Source organism: Papaver somniferum, unplaced genomic scaffold (assembly GCF_003573695.1).
Source record: "Papaver somniferum cultivar HN1 unplaced genomic scaffold, ASM357369v1 unplaced-scaffold_10, whole genome shotgun sequence".
Lineage (NCBI taxonomy): Eukaryota > Viridiplantae > Streptophyta > Magnoliopsida > Ranunculales > Papaveraceae > Papaver > Papaver somniferum.
Window position 1 is genome coordinate 7,434,713 of NW_020618825.1, and position 6,043 is coordinate 7,440,755.

Here is a 6,043-nt window from a genome sequence, read left to right on the forward strand (position 1 = left end):
CCATATTCTGTATTTTCATTGTTTTCAAGAATAAATATTTTTATTAATTAATTTTGTATTTTTAGGTACTAAATAAAGCTTGGATGAATTGTTGAGCGAAAAGAGCAAAGAAACGGTCAAGACTCCCGCAGGAAGGCAACAAAGAATGATGTTTGCAAGAGCCGGATAAACTAGAAGTGGGCTTGAAGAGGAAGAATTATTCTTAAAGAAGATATGGGCTTGGCATACCCAAGGCCCAAAACCCTTACCCAAATCCATTTCCAATATCCATACCCATTTCCATGAGAACCGTCAGATAGGATCCATCACATCATCCTACGGTCGCCTCATCATCGTGCATCAAACTCTGAAGTTCCTGTCAAACATCATAGTACCTAACTCCAATCTAAGCCGTCAGTTTTGATGTATCATACATCCAACGGTCGCTCCAAGCCTGCTTCCATCTTGCCGTTAGATCCATTTCAGAAGTGACAATCCAACGCTTATCCTCGCTGTTCATCAACATTTGCTACACCCTCCTAACACTACAACACCAAACCCACCTTCACCTAATCGAACCAAACACACCCTTCTCCCAAAACCATCGACTCCACCTTCTTCCTCACCTCCGTCTGCAACAGCCTCACCTTCACCACCAACTCCGCCAACTCCACTGCCTCAACCACCACAATCAACCACCAAAAGCCATCATGGATATCCCTCACCGAAACCCATCATTCCCCTAAACTTCTATCCATCTATTCTCTCGATTTCTTCCCTGATTTCTCTCTGAAACCCTAGGTAAGAAATCAATAGAATAGGTCGAGTTAGAAAAGCAATTGGAAGGCATGGAGAGGAGCAGGAGAGTCAGAAGAAGAATGGTTCGACGTACATAAGCCATTATCAAAGATTAGGTAAACTGAATTTCAATTTTCAGAAACCCTAATTTACTGTTTTGGGGGTTTTGCTTGTGAAGTGTAATTGACTATAAATAGATGCTTTGGGGTGTTGTAATAGGTGTTCTTGGGATAGCCAAGTTAACCCCCAATTTGGGTCTGAGTAGGTTTAATTTTAATTTCAGTTTCAATTTCTATTTCAATTTCAATTACTCTTTCTGTTTACCATGTTTTAGTTCATCACTAGGAAGCAGATGAAGCCTCTATGCCACAATGAAGTAAATGATTTAGTTTTGTTCTTGATGAGCTTGAATTAGAACCATGGAGAATTGATTACTCAGTGATGATAGTAACCTGTGATTGGTGGTGCTGTAAGAAGACCACCAATGCTAGGGGTGAACAGGATTAACTAGGTGAGCAATTTTCTTTAGATATAGGATAGTTAGTCAATTAGTGATCAAGTCCATCTGTGATTGATGGTGCTGTAAGAAGACCATCAATCCTAGGGATGCATTAGTGAACTAGGTGAATAGCTTATCCTAGATGAAAGCCCAGAACACAAGGCAGGCCTGAACCTTCACCTTGTTTACTAAGGCCAAAAACAAGACTTGCACTGGACATGATATAGCTGAGGATTTAGGTGGATTCAATATCCTAGTTTTCCCCAATTCCCTGTTTAGGTTAGATTTTACTTAGAAAACAACAATAGATCCCTCCAAGTCCCTGTGGACAAACCCTTTCTTCCCATAACTAGCTACAACTGACCCTGTGCACTTGCAGGTCAATTTGTAGGACCTTTTAGAAGCCTACCAAATTTTTGGCGCCGCTGCCGGGGACTCGGTTAGCGGCGCTGTTGTTGTTTTTGTTCTACATTTGTTTGTTGTTCTCTGCAGTTGTTTGCTGGTGCAGGTCTTGTTGCTGGCTAGCCTTTGCTAGCTAGCTAGCTAACTGTTGCCTGTTGCTGCTAGACCTTTCTTAACCTTGCTGCTGAGCTTGCCAAGCTGCTGGGTTGTAAGAACTTGACCCTTGTTGCTGCTGCCCTGCCTGCAAGCCCTGAACTGAACCACCTGCTGCTGCTGGTGCTCTTGTGCTGTTGTGGTGCTCCTGCTGGTGCCAGGCCAAGAATCCTGTGAGCTGCTGCACCTGTTGCTATGCTGCTAAGGCTGAAACTTGCTGAACCAAAGCTGCAGCCTGAAACCCAAAGCCTGCTGCTGGCCTGTTGTTGTTTGAACCTGAACTGGTGCTCCGGCTGCCACTGAAGCTGCTGCAGCTGGTGTAAGATAAAGCCCAACTGGGCTGTAAGCTGCGGAAGGTGAAGAAGTTGAACCAAAGCCCAACTGGGCCTCAGAAAAGCCAAAGCTTAGGATGATCCAAAGCCCAACTGGGCTTTTGCAACCAAACTGAGCAGCTGGGCTGTGCTTAAGCAAGTAAGCCTAAACCCATTAAGAGAACCCAACCTGTGGGCTTCCATTTTTAATTTGTGGGCTTGTAATAATTTTTTCCATTTTTCTGTTGGGTTTGTAATTAATTTCTTGTGGGCTTGTTTGTTTAATTGCTTGTGGGCTTGTGGTGTTACATTGATTTGGGCCTGTAGTTTTAAATTAGAAAAACTGAACTTTTAAAAGCCCAACTGGGCCGCAGACCAAACAAGCAACAATTGGGCTATCTCAAAAGCTACATTGGGCTTCAGTTTGCATACACATTGTGGGCTTGTTCACCTTCCCTTGGCAAAGCAATTTCTCCCACCAATGTGGGCTTGCTCCCAATACTAAAACCAAAATTTTTGCTCCCAATTAAAAAAAAAACCAAATTTTTCCCAAAAATCCAAACCCATTAAAAACCAAATTTTGGGCTTTGTAACATAGTTACTTAGCTTTTGAGCCAAATCATGTCTGGATCTTGGTCTACAGTTGGGGAATACAACAAATCCCTTAGATAACTTGCGTATGGACATACTCCACATTATGAACCTTCCATAGACCATGATGTCAATAGTTATAGGAATTATTATGGACATTTTCAAAGTCCCGAGCCTCAATACATGAACCCTAATAAGTATTCACACATGCATCATTCACCACAACGTGAAAATGAACATTTTGCTAGTGCCTCACTCACACAATCATCACTGATCGATCAATTAGAAGCTCGAATCACAGCTTTAGAAATGCAATCACATGAGGAATCTGTCACATCTAATTTTCTTAGGCAACCTGAAATCTATGCATGTCCCGCATGTGGTAGTTTAGACCACCCTGTTGAGAATTGTCATATTTTGCATAATTTTAGGCAATCTAGAGAAAATCCAAGGTATGAAATGCCCATAAATTGTGAGAATGGTAGTCATTGGGACCATAATCAATCCTTTGAGGGTTGCGATCAATATTTTGTAAACCCTAATGACCATGCACACATGTACCATTCACCACAATTTGAACATGAAGAATTTTGTACTCCCATGAATTTAGACTCCACCTCAGAAGCTTTAAGACTCAGTAAGCAAAACTTTGATAGATCTATATCACGAATTCAGGCATGTTTAGATCAGATTTTATTCACCTACAAAAGGAGGAAATTCATGAGGAAATGTATGTTGTCCCTAATGAAGTGTCTAGTCCCATTCTTGTAAATGATGTTGAATATGAACCTAATTTAGAGGAACATGAATCGACTAATGACACCACTACTGTTAATGAGGACCAATATGCATGCTACCATGATGATGATTATGATGATATGTTAGAAGAACATGAAAATATTGTGGAACCTGTTGGTTCAATAACATATGTCTTCTCGCCCTCGACCTTAATGAATGTTGTTTTTTCTAATACTCATTGTAATTCATATGCTTTTGATATTGACATGGGATTCGTACAATTATTCTGTGAAGATAAGCATGACATAGGAATAGTTGAATCTTCTGTAGACACTAATGCTAATATGCATGAAAATATATTTGATGTGTCTGATTCTCTACCTAGGTCACATTGTGATATTTCTCCTGATTTCCCGATGCATGAGAATAAATTTGTTGATGATGTTGATGACTCTGATTGTGATCTTGCCAATTTGTTTGATGATTGTGAGCATGTTGCGACACGTGTAGAAGACTTAGGAGATGTTGATGTGATTATTAATGATGTGCCTATCGTCCTACATAAGTCACAATCTGATGGCCTTCCACCCAACCTAGATTTGGTTTGTACCCATATTGTCAAACCGAATTTTCTGAGAGTCCCTAATCTAGGTTTGGAACTGTGTGCTTCCCAAGTCCTTTTGGACTATTTTGCATCTAAGTATAATATCTTTGAGGAGCCACAGTTGGAATTAGCATGTTTTCCCGTCCCTAGCACAGTTCACTTTGAGTTAGACCTTGTACATGATGAACCCCCAAAACTGCGAGATTTTGTATCCAAAATTTTATCTGTTGAAAAATCCAGGTTTGGGGGTAGCTCATTTTGTTTCACAGTTTCACTTGCGTTTATTTCCTGTTATATTTGTGTGAAGCTGTTGAAACCTCTACACTTTGTCTTTTGGGTTGATCCTCAACTCTTTAGATTGTTAGTATATGGTGAATTTTTTTGTATATAATCCAGTAGATAAAATTTCTTAAAACCCTTTTGTTCCTTTTGTATATATTTTGCTAATCCAATATGATCTCGGATGACATATGTTGGATTCTTGCCTTGAATAACGAAGTTCTAATATTGCTTTCGCCGAAATCGGGTATTCTCTTTCCTTTTTCTCTACTCAACATGATCCTCTTCATATGTTGTATTATAATTTTGTTCATATTTTGAAACATTGAGGACAATGTTTAGTTTAGGTTTGGGGGTGAAAAGTAGATACTTTGATAATATGCCATAATTGAAAACAAGAACTCATTCTTTTTGAAAAAAAATGAAAAAAAAACGAAAAATCAAAATAAAAAATAAAAAATTGAAAAAAACATAAAAATGGAGCTCATTTACCTTGAAATGTTGACTCTTGTGCAAATATGTAATTATAAGGATTCTTAGTCTAGATATTTAGGCACCCCTGATTCTAGCACAATTCACATAGTGATAAGAAACTTGTACGCGCACGATCTACCAATACATGTATAGCCTCATCCTTGAGGTGTTCTATCGGAAGTTTTAGTTGCCAATCACTTTAGAATAATGAACGAAACTTGACTAGCTTGTTCTTTGGTTGGTTGGGATAGAAGGTGGAGGTTACATTAAGAAAAACAACCATCGAATTTAACTGGGTGCATCAAAAAGGGCTACCTCTTGCAAAGTATCATGTAATTTTTTGTTTCCTTTTGTATATGTATCAAAAGTGTTTCTATTCAAAAAAAAAAAAGAAGAAGAAGAAGAAAAATGATATATTTATTCAGAAAAAAAAAAAAAAAAAAAAAAAAAAAAAAAAAAAAAAAAAAAAAAAAAAGGAAAAAAAAAATAAAAAAAAATCAAGTATTTATCAATTCCATCCTCTCTTGTTCCAAAAATAAAAAAGAGTAGTCAATGTAAATAAGAGTCATGTAAAGAGTCATTTTGTTGTTTCATTGTAATAAGAAAGGAGGGTATATGCCATTGATGTACAACGCGAGTAATTGTGAAATACCTCCAACTCATTCACAATTCTCGTAAAGTCCGGACAGCTAGCTATATTTCGACCTTGGTTCTTAGCCTGAGAAACTATCTCTTGGTGATTAGTACTCATAACATCCGATCTTTCTTTACACATGTGTAGATACACTTTACACTCTTATCACATGTCTTTATTTGTTATCAGTGCTAGGATTGTGCCTTTGATAGCTAGATTGAGATCTCCATTTTGATGTGAGCTTAAACTGACTTGCACATGTCACATTTGATGGAATCTGAGCTTATATTTTGACCTAGAACTTTGTAGGTACGTTCTAAGCAAACCTTCACGAGACTTCACTCGTCCACTAGAGACACTTAGTGGTTTAAAAGGCTTAGTGCATACGCTAAATGCATTCGAGAGACCAGCGACAGTGGTATAGGTAGGATTTCCTTAGTTTTGTTTTACTTGAGGACAAGTAAAATTCAGGTTTGGGGGTATTTGATGAGTGCTAAAAAGTGCATATTTCTATATATTTTTCTTGGCATTTAACTCATCCTTTGTGCATTAATTCTACATTTTATCCCATATTCTGTATT